Genomic DNA, 14,299 nt, shown 5'->3' with positions numbered 1-14,299 from the left:
TGGGCACAACACCGAGGGTTGCGATCCCGTTGCCAGTCCTGGTCCGGTACGGGGGCAACACCGAGGGTTGCGATCCATTGCCGGACATGGAAAAAGACAAAAAAAAAAAAACATGTATAAAAATTAACTATATACTGACCCATAAAGCAAGCCTCAACATATTTAAAAGGACTGAAGTCATATAGAAAATATCCTCTGACCACAATGCAATTAAGCCAGAAATCACAACAAAAAAGATAATTAGAAAATATACATGTTTGGAAATTTTAAAATATGCTTCTAAAAGACTTTCGGATCAGAAAAGAAATCATAATGGAAGTAAAATATTTTCAAGTGAAGTATTAGAAAAATGCTACGTATAAAAATCTGTGTGATGGAGTTAAACAGGGTTTAGAGAGATATTAATAACATGTATTAGATAAAAGAAAGGCTAAAAATGATTTTTTTTTTCCTTTTTGTCTTTTTTCGTGTCCGGCAACGGATTGCAACCCTCAGTGTCGCGCCCGTACCGGACCAGGACTGGCAACGGGATCGCAACCCTCGGTGTTGTGCCCGTACCTCGCTCAGCCAGTGGGCAGCCGGTCTGTATGTGGGATCCGAACCCTCGGCGGGAGCGCCACCGCGCTCCCAAGCGGCGCACTGTAGCAGTGCGCCACCGGGCCGGCCCTAAAAATGATTTTGTATCCAGCTCAAGAAGTTTTAGAAGAGTAGTCAAACTCAAAGTAGAAGAAAATAATAAAGAGAAGAGCTAAAAACAACAAAATAGAAAGAAAACATAAATAAAGATAGTCAACAAGGCCAAAGTTGTTCCTTTGTAAAGACTGATAAAAGTGATAACCCCCTGGCACAACTAAGCAAGAAAAAGATAGAAAAGGTGCAAATAATCCAAATCAGTAATGTAAAAGGGCACATCATTATAGATAATAAAGCCACTAAAAAGATAACAAGGAGATATCAAACAAATGATATACCAATATATTTGGAAATTTACATGAAATGAACAAATTCCTTAATAAAATACAACTAACCACAACTTACACAGGAAGAAATAAAAATAATTAATAGTCCTATAAGTAATAGAAAATAAAGAATCTGTAATTTCCTCAAAAAAAAGTATGAATGGCTTCACAGGCAAATTCTACAAAATGCCTGTCTCAAATTCTCCCAAAGAATAGAAAAATAAGAAACTCACATCAATGCATTTTATGAGGTTAGCATGATCTGGAAAGGATATTATAAGAAAAGAAAATTACAGATCAATCTCACAGAAGAAAGAAGCAAAAGTCCTAAACAAAATGTTAGCAAACGATTTGGCAATATATATATAAAGGGTACTTCACGACCAAGTTGGTGTATTGCCATAATATTTGCTTGGCTTAACAATACGAGGCTACTTCAAAAAGTTATGGAAAGATTCATATTATCTTTCAGTCCCATTTTTCTGTGGATTTTTTGAAGTACTCTCATAGAAAATCTATCATTACAATTCACCAAACTGACAGAGCAGAAAAGCAAAATGTATGATCATCTCAATAGACGAAAAAATGTAGTTGATAAAATGCAGTGTCTATCATTTGAAAAAAAAAATTTAACAAACTATAATAAGGAAACATCTTTAATCTGATAGCACATCTCAACACATCATTCTCTTTTTTGTTGTTTTTTGTTTGTTTGTTTAAATACAATAAAATGTTTAATGAGCAAATTCGTCTTAGCACATATGAAACAGCCACAGATAGTAGGAGAAGGACGAGGGCTATGGGGCTGGGAGCAGGTCGGGGAAGACTAGAGAGAATCAGCTACATAAGAAACCAGGGAGGGGACAAGAGAGGACCAGAGGAGGGAGCTGTGGTCCTGGAAAGGGAAAGAGGGCAGGGCACTGAGGACCCGACAACAAAATTCCAAATAGTTTGGCCATAAAATATAAACACACTATGTTCCTACCGTGGGGATGGGGGAAAGAAAAGGGGTGTAAGGAAGGAGAGGCTATTTGGGGAGAAGCTATGGGGGTCCTACCCCACCCTGCTGTGCACCCATCCCCATCCCCACCTCTTCCCTCTGTGTCTGTGTGGGTGCACGTGTCTGTGTGTGCCTGTGTGTGCACTTCCCCAGTCCACTCCCTTCCCTAACCTCCCACCCTTAATTGCTGCCATTCCAGTTGCTGCCAGCTGTCATTCAGCTGTCACTCCTCTGCCCTTGGTCTTCAGAGTGGGAAAGGGGGGAGGAGAGAGGTGGGGGAAGCCACCAGCCATCCCTGCCCCACCCTCCTCTGGCCGCCCCTACCAGTAGTCCTGGTGGTAGTTAAGAGTTGGGGTCACAGTATTTCATGACAAACACTCTGTTGCCGAACTTGCAGCCTGTCAGGCCCTGCATGGCTTTCTGGCAGTCAAACACAGAGTTGACCTCCACCAAGATCCTTCCACAACCGGGCACCTCGATGCCATCCACAGGCCAGGGGTTCTCGCTGTACTTGAGGAGCCTGCACTTGCTGCACTTGTCACACACATCCTCCACAGTCTCCTCACACTCCCAGTCGTCCAGCAGCTCCTCAGGCAGCACCACATTGATGAGGTACGGAACCTCAGCTGGGCCGCCCATCTGTACCTGGGCGCTCATCAGGCCTGGTACCTGCAGGGTGATGTGTGTCTGGTTGATGGCACTCAGCCTGGCATTCTCGGCTCCCAAACTCAACCACTGGACGAGCAGCTTCTTATCCCCCAGCTGCATTCTGTTCAGCCCCATGATAGCATGAGAAGTGGCACTGATGACCACATACTCACAGAAGGCATAGCCCTTGGAGAGCCCCATGGCACTGTCCTTGGCCAAACAAAGTCAACAGCTCTTTTACCTGGTCATCATTCAGGTAGATGGGTAAGCCCCCGATGAACAACTTGTGGGCAGAGTCAGAGACCATGGTGTACACAACTCCAATTGTTTTACCACCATTTTTTGGAAAGACTATTCTTTCTCTGTTGAATTGCTTTTGCTCCATTTTCAAAAATCAGTCACCTATATTTATATGGGTTTATTTCTGGACTCTATTTTGTTACATGAATTTATTTGTGGTTTTTTTTTCCTCACCAAAACCACCTTGTCCTGATTACTGTAAATTCATTGTAAGTGTCTAAAGTGATATAGTGCCAGTCTTCTGACTTGGCTCTGCTTCTTTCTTTCCTCCTTCCTTCCTCCTTCCTCCCTCCCTCCCTCCCTCCCTCCTTCCCTCCCTCTCTTCCTCTCTCTCTCTCTCTCTCTCTCTCTTTTTGGTGGGTGGCTGGTATAGGGAACCAAATCCTTGACCTTGGTGTTACAAGGCTGTGCTCTAACTCTTCTTTAATATTGGCCTCTTGTCTTTCAATATAAACTTTGAAATCAGTTTGTCAGTATCTACAAAATAACTTGCTGGGAAGTTGGTTGGGATTGTATTGAATTGTTAGATCACTTTGGTAAGAATTGGCATCCCAACAATATTGATTTTTCCTATTCATTAACATGGAATATCTCCTCATTTATTTAGATCTTTTTTAATTTCTTCTATCAGAGTTTTGTAGTTTTCCTCATGTACACCCTGTGCCTGTTTTGATAGATTTGTACTTAAGTATTTCTTTCTCTCTCTCTCTCTCTCCTCCCCACTCCTTTGACACTAATGTAAAATGATGTTGTGTTTTTAATCTCAATTTTCAATTTTTCATTGCCAGTATACAGGAAAACAATTGATTTTTGTATATTATTCTTGTATTCTGCAGCTTGCTGTAATTGCTTATAAGTTCCAGGAGTTCTGTTGTTATTGTTGATTCTGTGGGATTTTCTGCATAGATAATCATGTCATCTGTGAACCAAGACAGTTTTAGTTATTCTTTCCCAATACATATATTCTTTATTTCCTTTGTTGTTATTGTTGATTCTGTGGGATTTTCTGCATAGATAATCACGTCATCTGTGAACCAAGACAGTTTTAGTTATTCTTTCCCAATACATATATTCTTTATTTCCTTTCTTATTTTATCACATTAGCTAGGACTTTCAGTACAGTGTTGAATAGGAATGGTGAGAGAGGACATTCTTACTTTTCTTGATTTTTGACATCTTAGTCCCAATTTGTTTCCCCTTGTTAGAGGGAAAGCAACTAGTTTTTCACAACTAAGCATGTTAACTGTAGGTTTTTTGTAGATGTTCTTTGTGAAGTTGAGGAAGTTCCCCTCTATTTCTACTCTGCTGAGAGTATTTGTCATGAATAAGTATTGGATTTTTTCAAATGCTTTTTCTGCATCTATCTATATGATTATATGATTTTTCTTCTTTAGCCCATTGTTGTGATGGGCTACATTAATTGATTTTCAAATATTGAACCAGCCTTGCACACCTAGAATAAATCCCATTTGGTTATGATTTATAGTTATTTTTATACATTCTTGAATTTGATTTGCTAATTTTTTGAGGATTTTTGCATCTATGTTCATGAGATATATTGGTTGGTAATTTTTCTTCTTGCAATATCTTTATCTGGTTTTGGTTAATATTAGGGCAATGATAACCTCATAGAATGAGTTAGAAAATATTTACTCTATTTCTGTAATACATTGTATGTATTTCTGATCATAGAAAATTAGTATAATTTCTTCTTTAAACCCTTGATAGAGATCCTGGTGCCAGTGGGGGGTATTACCCAGATAGGTATGAAGGGCTCCTAGAGGACAGACTCAGGATCTGCTGTGTGGTTACTTTGCTGCTGAGGCTGGACAGGATGGGCAAATAGATGCTGATGAATTGCAGAGATGTCTGACACAGTCAGGTATTGCCAGAGGATATAAACCTTTTAACCTGGAGACTTGTTGGCTGTGGTTTCAATGCTGGATAGAGGTATATCTGGCATAATGGGTTTCAATAAATTTAAAGAATTCTGGGCTGTACTAAATGACCGGAGACAATACTTCACCAGTTTTGACAGAGATAGGAGTAGAAAAGTGAATTCTCAAGAACTGCAGAAGGCCCTGACAACAGCGGGATTTAGGTTGAGTACCCAGGCCATGAATTCAATTGCAAAATGATATAGTCCCAATGAAGAGATCACTTTTAATGACTACATTGCTGCATCAAACTGAGGGCTCTCCCAGTTTTTGAAGATGGGTTCCTGCTCAGCAAGGCATTATGAGTTTTCCATGTGATGATTTCATTCAGTGTGTCCTGGGTGTTTTAATCACGAGGAGGCCGTATGAATGCAATGGACATTCCACCTGGAGTTCTCTTGCTCTTCTTACTTTGCCTTCAGTAATACGTGCAAACTTCCATTGCCACTGTCCCTTAACAGGTATTGTAAAGGTTTATTACTTTATGTACAACTGAAGTTTCATTGTTAATTTTGATAATAAATTCTTTGGAACTTAGTAATATAAGATCAAGTCTATTACACCATTTAGAATATCCTTGAATATTATCAGTCATGCCTTATTTTCTTGCTAAATCTCTTTTATGTAAATTTAAGTATGCAAAATGTCTAAGGGGCATTATATATTTTTCATTGTGAGATACTAAAAACTTTTCATCAGACTACAGCTATTATCTCTCCTCTCCTTGAGGTGCTTTAATGTAGTAGTGAAAGTTTTATGTGTGGAGTATTCTTAGTTTTATGTGTAGAGTATTAGACTTGCTTGGATGTCAACAAACAAACAAACATGGTAATCCATATCAGGGTTCACCTTAGTAGAAACTTAGCACAGGCTTTAAGTCTTACAGATATTCCGATGGCCTTATGAGTGGACAGGAAATGCGAGTGATTATCTTCTGCCTCATTAAAACCTGTTGAATAATTTTTTTTTTCCTTTTTGTCTTTTTTCGTGACCGGCAACGGATCACAACCCTCAGTGTTGCCCCCGTACCGGACTGGGACCGGCAACGGGATCGCAACCCTCGGTGTTGCTCCCGCCCCTCGCTCAGCCAGTGAGCGGGAACCGGTCTGTATGTGGGATCTGAACCCTCGGCGGGAGCGCCACCGCGCTTCCCAATCGGCGCACTATAGCAGTGCGCCACCAGGCCGGCCCAAAACCTGTTGAATAATTTGAGTGGCAAATACTATGTCACCAAGTCCCTATTTGTCAACATTAATTTAAACCTTTGTTAACTATACTTATAAATCTTGAACAGTATAAGCTTAACTATATAAAAAGAAAATTGATGTAAAAAAACTAAAGGAATATATGAAAATATAAATTATGGTTACTTTTGGAGCCTGGGATTCTAGGTGATTTTAATTCCTTTACACATTCTAGTGTTTTCCAAGTTTTCTGTAATTTGTATGGTTTCCCTTTAAAATCAGAAGATGTTAATTTTTAAAATACTGATACATCCATTTGATATACATTTGATATCTTGTGTTCACACTTCTAAAAATATACACAGCAAAAGGACTTGCTACCACTGGGAATTAGTATCATGAGTTCATTTTCTTCCTTTCTACAACTTTCCCAGATATTGTGTAATAAGCAGGTATTACATTTATAATGGAAGAATTTTTTAAAAATTTTAAACCATGGGCTTTCATGTAAGATCTGTATTCTAATGCTGGCTGTAACTCTTACTGCGTAGTTTGGTCATTTTAGATAATCTTGAAAGTCTAGTTTCTCTGTCTTTTAAAAGGAGATAACACCTACCTCTTGGGGTAGTTCTGAATATAAAAAAGTGTGTTGGTATAACAGGCACTGACAAAGTCTCTGTTTCTTATATTTAAAACTGGCCTGGTTTGTCCTTCATTTGCAAGGGCATCTAACAGACAAAAAATTAAATTAGTCTGTTTTCTCCTCGCCAGCAGAGTATCTATTTTATTTTAGGGCGCAATGTGAGAATTACTATTCAAGTGAACAATTAGTTGTCAACCAATGAAAATGAAACATTTTTCTAAGCATCTTTAGCCTCATTTCACTACTGTAAGTATAATTACTTTTTCAAATATTGCTAAAATATACATATTCAATCATTTAATAAACATTTATTCAACTCCAAAAAAAAATTGGTAAAATTCACAAGTGAGCCTATATAGCCCTAGTGCTTTCTTTTTTGGAAGGTTATTAATTATTGATTCAATTACTTTAATAGATATAGGCCTATTCAGATCATCTACAAGTATTTCTCTTTGTGTGAGTTTTGGTGATTTGTGTCTTTCAGGGAATTTATTTACTTAATCTGAGTCTTCAGATTTGGGGGAATAAAGTTGGCCATAATATTCCTTCATTAGCCTTTTAATGTCCCTCTTTTCATTTCTGATATTATTAAATTATGTCTTCTCTTTTTATTTATTTATTTATTTATTTTTGGTCTGGCTAGAGATTTATCAATTTTATCTTTCTTTCTTTCTTTTTTTTTTTTTTTTGGTAGAACAAATCATCATACTTTATTATTTCTTGTGAACAAAATATTTTCCAGAGGACAGCAATGTAAGAATTAACATTGGAATCAGTGGAAATAATGAATACAAATCAAATTTTTTAAGGTGATAATTTCTCAAAAATGTATGTCTTCAGGTCATTGAAAATTATCTACAAACAATTGGTCTTGGAAAAACACAATTTTTGAAGAACTCTCTCACACTGTGAGAGTGACCTAGTGTGAATGAATAAAATCTATTTCTCTAGTTGAATTGAAAACAGGCGCACCTCTATTGCTAAATTCTAATAATCTTCGTATGCAATTTTAAAAAATCTACGTAAAGTAAAATTACCAGCATTCTTTTGAACTTGCTACTTTCTCAAAAGGTATATAGCTATCCCAATAATACTCTTACATTCTTGGGGGTTTTTTTCTTAAATTCTTAAGTATAATAATTTTATAAAGCCTCTTCTTTCAGTGTTTCCTAAAGCCTCCCTTTTAAGTGGCTTTTTAAAATACAGCATCTTTGGACTATTTTACAATTCAGGGTTTATTTGTGTATATTGGTTCTTTTCAAGGCACTTCACAGAATGGTGCTGTATGATGAACCCGGGAAAGAGTGATAAGACAGGGCAGGTGGATCACCAGCTATGTTGAAACTCAGGCCCTTGAGAAGATGCAACAGAGAACTGGTAATTAATCATCCTTCAGGCTGAGGAAAAGCAGAACAAACACACATTGGATGGAAACAAGCAACAACAATAAAATCATTACAGCTCTGCTGACGACAGTGGTATTTAATTAGCTCTATTTTAAGACGTTTCTACACTCAGCCCTCTCTCTCTACCCAAGGTGCAGAAAATCATTTCCTTCTTAGTAATGCATGTGTGGATCTTATCCTGGCTGTGCGTGTATTACAACCAATGGTCTAAACCATCAAGGCCACTGCCAGCACACTGGCACAGGCTGGCTCTCCACCCTTTTTCTTGTTCTGTAAACTGCAAATGAACTCAGACTACCAATGGTAGCACCCAGATTCTTGAGTTACTATGAATTACTTGAGTGTTCATATGTTGCTTTTGAAATGTTTTATAAAGTCTGATGTTTTTCTGCCTGGAACCTAGAGGACATCTATCTAATAAAATATAAACCGATAATTTCCAAAGAAGTGTTTCAACAGATTAAAAAATTTTTTTTCAACATAGCAAGTCAAAATCACGTACAGTACACAAAAGTGAAGCATGTTTCCATCACTGCTTCATCTGAGGATAGTAAAACCTCTTTCATTTTCATATATGTGGGAACCACCCAACCCAAGGTCCTGGCACACACGGGAGGGAAAAATCTGTTCAGGAACTCTCTGAAGTCAGTATTCATCATGAAATGGGTATTCAGGATGATCGCACCACACGAGCATTTCCACAAAGTGGACATTTCTATTCAAGGCTTCAATCTCCTTCATATTTTTCAATGAGAGAAAAGTTAAAGATCTGAAAATTTTCTTCAATCCTTTCAGGATTAAAGCTTTTAAGAATGACAACCACCCTTTGCTGGATGTTGAAATGCAAAACAATTTGAGCTGCGGTCTTATTGTACTTTTTCCAGCTGAGTTCAGAAATGCATTCTTTAGCAAAGATGGAGAAGAGGTATTGACCCAGTTCAGATCCCTAGTAGTCCCCAAAGGGTTATATGCAATAATGACAATGTCATGTTGTTGGCAAAATTTCAAGAGTTTTTGCTGGGTGAAATATGTGTGTCACTCAACCTGGTTGCTAACTGGCTTGTGTTTGAGTCCTGGTTTTTCAGGATGAACTCCAGCTGCCTGCGATTAAAATGAAACACGCTGAAAGATTTCACCAAGCCAGCATCTTTGCAAGCTTCCAAAGCCTCCCAAGTGGCACACAGATCTGATTTGTGATATAACCATTTGTCATTCTCATCTACAGGATATATTTCATCTCAAAGCTTAAGGGCCATGGGTATTTAATGACGTAAAGATCCATAGAATCTACTTTGAGGATCTTGAGTGTCCTTTTCAGGGTTGGGTGGACCATCTTTGGGTCAAGATTTGTAGCCCACAGCTTTCCACTGTAGAAAATATCCTCCCTCCTCGCCTTTACTTCTGCTCTCTTCTCTCCAATGGCACCTCCCACTTTGTGCTCGTTTTGTAGGTGCAGGCCCCATCTATGTGTCGGCACCCACTGTCGATGACGATCTTCACTGATGCGGCACAGATTCTGTTAGGGGTCAAGGTAGGTTCTGAGCAGGTACCAAGCCCGATGATGGGAGTGCTATTTCCTTCACTTAGAGGTATGTGGTGATTCGCAGCCCTGAAGCACATCTTGGGGAGAGAGTCTGATGTTTCAGTTTTCTAGGAATGATTCTGAACACCACAGGGAGAGGCTTTAATTTTATTAGAATTAAAAAAAGAATCTAAGGCCGGCCCGGTGGCGCACTGCTACAGTGCGCTGCTTGGGAGTGTGGCGACGCTCCTGCCGAGGGTTCGGATCCCACATACAGACCGGTTCCCGCTCACTGGCTGAGCGAGGTGCTGGCGCAACACCGAGGGTTGCGATCCCGTTGCCAGTCCCGGTCCGGTACGGGCGTGACACTGAGGGTTGTGATCCGTTGCTGGTCACGAAAAAAGACAAAAAAGGAAAAAAAAAAAAAAAGAATCTAAGAATCAGCTTTGGGTTTCAATTGCATTGGTTTCTGCTCTAATTTTTATTTATTTTCTTCTCATTCCTTTAAGCTTATATTGCTCCTCTTTCTCTAGTTTCCTAAGATGGGTGCTTATAGAATGGATTTTAGTTCTTTGTCCTTTTCTATTAAATACATTCAATGCTGTAATTTTCCTCTAAGCACGATTTTTCCCGCATCACACAAGTTTTGATGTTATATTTTCATTTTCATGTAGCCTAAAATATTTTCTATTTCTCTTGAGACTTCTTTGACCCATGTGTTATTTATGAGTGTGTTGTTTAATCTCCAAATATTTGGGGATTTTCCAGCCATCTTTCTGTTATTGAATTCTAGTTTAAATCCATTCCAGTCTAAGCATTTCTTGAATGATTATTATTGTTTTAAATACATTAAGGTGTGTTTTATAACCTAGAATGTGCTCTGTCTTGTTGAATGTTCCAGATAATCTTAAAAGGATGTGGATAATGCTTTTGTTGGATAAAATGTTCTATGACTTTCAATTAGATCTAACTGATTAATGATGCTGTTCGGTTCAATTCTTACTGATTTTCTGCCTACTGGATCTGTCAGTTACTGATATGCATGTTGAAGTCTCCAACTATCACAGTGGATTTATCTGTTTTTCCTTGCAGTTATCTTTTTTTGCCTCCCGTTTTTTGATGCTCTGCTGCTAGATGTGTAGACGTTAAGGATTGCCACATCTTCTTGGAGGGCTGACCCCTTTATCAACATGTAATGCCTTTCCTTATCCCAGACTTCTTTGTTCTGAAGTCTGCTTTGTCTGAAATTAATATAGGTACTCCAGCTATACCACAACATATAGTTGGGTGTTGTTTTTTAATCCACGCTGACAGTGTCTTTCTTTTAATTTGTATATTTAAACCATTTACATTTAAAGTAATTGCTGATATCGCTGAGTTCATGTCTACTATGTTTGTGACTGTTTTCTATTAGTCACACTGTTCTTTTCCTTTTTTAAACTTTTCCGTCTTTCTGCCTTCTCTAGTTTTAATTGAACATTTTATCTGACTGCTTCTCTCTTCTTTTAGCATGTCAATTGTACTTCTCTTAACATTTTTAGAGGTTGTCCTAGCATTTGCAATATACAATTAGGAACGATAGAAGTCCAGTTTTAAATAACTCTGTACTGTTTCTATGAGTACTGTGGGTACTTATAACAGACTATTTTCAGTTCCTCCCTCCTGTCCCTTATAACATTGCTGTCATTTATTTAATTTATCCACAAAGCCACTCGATATATTGTTGCTGTTATTACTTTGAAGAGCTATCTTTTAAATCCATTAAGAATGAGAAAAATAAAAGATTTTATTCTACCTTTATTTATTCCTTCCCTGATGCTCTTTCTTTTGTTATGTAGATCTGAGTTTCTAATCTGTGGCATTTTCCTTTTCTCTGAAGAACTTCTTTTGACGTTTCTTACAAGCAAGAAATTCCCTCAGTTTTTGTTTGTCAAAAAAAGTTTTTATTCCTTTATTTGTGTGTGTGTGTGTGTCTAATTTCTTTTTATTTTTCTAACTTCTTGGGTTAGGTGATTGAATTCATATTTTTCTTTTCTTATATATGCCTAAAAGGCTATGAGATTCACGCTAAAGACCAGTTTAGCATCATTACATGAATTTTTGTATTTAATTTTACTGTCCATTGCTTCTTTTTTAAAAAAATTTATTTTCTTTATTTTTTCTAACATAATTAGTATATTCAGCATTACACAATGTAATCTTTTTGTGTGGCCCTGTAGAAATTCCTTGCTAACCCCCCTCTTCCTTTCCCACCTTTAGTAGCCTCAATCTGTTCTCTCCTTTTGAAAGTTCAAATTATTGTGATTGCTCTTTCTTTCTTTCTTTTCTTTTCTTTTCTTTTCTTTTCTTTTCTTTTCTTTTCTTTTCTTTTCTTTTCTTTCTTCTTTGTCTATTTTTTTAGCTCCCACATATGAGTGAGGACATATGGTATTTCTCTTTTTGTGTCTGGCTTATTTCAGTTAACGTAATTTTCTCCAAGCTCATCCACGATGCTATTAATGGCAGAATCTCATTTGTTTTTATGGCAGGGTAGTATTCCATTGTGTATATATACCACATTTTCCTTATCCAGTCATCAGTTGATGGACATTTAGGTTGGTTCCATCGCTTGGCTATTATAAATAGAGCTGCAATAAACGTGTGGGTGCAGGTATCCCTTTGACATGATGATTTCCATTCCTTTGGGTATATACCCAGCAGTGGGATTGCTGGATTGTTGGCAGTTCTATCTGTAGTTGTTTGAAGAACTTCCATACTGTTTTCCATAATGGCAGCACTAATTTACAGTCCCACCAACAATGTAGGCAGGGTCCCCTTTCTCCTTACACTTGTCAGATTTTCTAATTCTCTGTCTTTTTGATAATAGCCAGTCTAACTGGAGTGAGATGATATCTCAAGGTGGTTTTGATCTGCATTTTACTGATGCTTAGCAATGCTGAGTATTTTTTCATGTGTCTGTTGCACATTTTATATCCCTTTTTGAGAAATGCGCGTTCAGCTCCTATGCCCATTTTTTAAAATTGGGTTCCTTGGGTTTTTTTCGTTTGTTGTTTTACTGTTAAGTTGTTTGAGTTCTTTGTATATTCTGGATATTAATTCCTTGTCAGATGCATAGTTTGCAAATATTTTCTCCCATTCTGTAGGTTGTCTTTTCACTCTGTTAATTGCTTCTTTTGCTGTGCAAAAGCTTTTTAGTTTTGTATAATCCCATTTCTTTATTTTTTCTTTTGTTGCCTGTGCTTTTGGGGTCTTATTCATAAAGTCTTTGCCCAGTCCTACTTCCTCAGGTGTTTTTCCTATGTTTTCTTCTCTGATTTTTATAGTTTCAGGTCTTATATTTAAGTATTTAATCGATTTTGAGTTGATTTTGGTATAAGACAAGTGCTACAGGTCTAGTTTTATTCTTCTACATATAGATGTCCAGTTTTCCCAGAACCATTTATCGAAGAGGCAGCCTTTTCCCCAATGTATGTCCTTGGTGCCTTTGTTAAAGATCAGTTGGCTGTAAGTATGTGGGTTGATTTCTAGGCTCTGTACTCTGTTCCATGATGCAAGTGTCTGTTTTTATGCAAGTATCATGTTGGGTTTTTTTTACTACAGCTTTGTAGTATAATTTGAAGTCAGGTAGTGTAATGCCTCCAGCTTTATTTTTTTGCTGAGGATTGCTTTGGCTGTTCAAGGTCTTTTATTGTCCCATATGAATGTTAGGGTTTGTTTTTTTTTTTCTATTTTTGTGAAAAATGTTATTGGTATTTTCATGGGGATTGCATTGAATCTGTAGATCACTTTGAGTAGTATGGACATTTTCACAATCTTAATTCTTCCAATCCATAAATATGGAATGTCTTTCCATCTTTTGGTGTCCTCTCTGATTTCATTCACCACTGATTTGTAGTTCTCTTTGTAGTAAACTCTTTAGTTTATTCCTAGGCATTTTATTTTTTGATGACTATTGTAAATTGACTTCCTTTCTGGATTTCTTTTTCTGCTAGTTCATTGTTCAAGTATAAAAATGCTATTGATTTTTTTTTTAAAGATGACCGGTAAGGGGATCTTAAACCTTGACTTGGAGTTGTCAGCACCATGCTCTCCCAAGTGAGCTAACCGGCCATCCCTATATAGGATCCGAACCCGTGGCCTTGGTGTTATCAGCACCACACTCTCCCGAGTGAGCCACGGGCCAGCCCTGCTATTGATTTTTTATGTTGATTTTGTATCCTGCTTCTTTACTGAAATTGCTAAGAATTTTTTTGTAGAGTCTTTAGGTTTTTCTATATGTAGGATCATGTCATCTTCAAACAGGGACAGTTTGACTTCATCCTTTCTGATCCGGATGCCCTTTATTCCTTTCTCTTGCCTGATTGCTCTGCCTAGTACTTCCAATACTGTGTTAAATAGGAGTGGTAACAGTGGGCATCCTTGTCTTATTCCTGTTCAGGATGATATTGGTGATGGGTTTGTCATACATGGCTTTTATTGTATTGAGATATTTTCCTTCTGTACCTAATTTGCTGAGAGCCTTTTTATCATGAAGCTATGTTGAATTTTGTCAAATGCTTTTTCTGCATCTATTGAGATAATCATATGGATTTTGTCCTTGATTTTGTTGATGTGATGTATCACATTGATTCACTTGTGTGTATTGACACATCCTGGCATCCCTGGGGTGACTCCCACTCGATTATGGTGCATAGTTTTTT

The 14,299-nt window shown here is 37.6% G+C and overlaps 3 pseudogenes; 1 reads left to right on the top strand and 2 right to left on the bottom strand.

Annotated features, from left to right (window-relative positions):
- Positions 1-2,279: 2,279 nt before the first annotated feature.
- LOC103594428 lies at positions 2,280-2,992 on the bottom strand (annotated as a pseudogene).
- A 1,151-nt stretch (positions 2,993-4,143) lies between these two features.
- Positions 4,144-5,340, top strand: LOC103594427 (annotated as a pseudogene).
- A 3,382-nt stretch (positions 5,341-8,722) lies between these two features.
- Positions 8,723-9,697, bottom strand: LOC103594421 (annotated as a pseudogene).
- Between the last annotated feature and the right edge of the window lie 4,602 nt (positions 9,698-14,299).

Source organism: Galeopterus variegatus, unplaced genomic scaffold (assembly GCF_000696425.1).
Source record: "Galeopterus variegatus unplaced genomic scaffold, G_variegatus-3.0.2 Scaffold1554, whole genome shotgun sequence".
Classification (NCBI taxonomy): Eukaryota; Metazoa; Chordata; class Mammalia; order Dermoptera; family Cynocephalidae; genus Galeopterus; species Galeopterus variegatus.
Note: the sequence above shows the minus strand (reverse complement) of the source record. Positions and strands in the feature narration are given on the sequence as shown.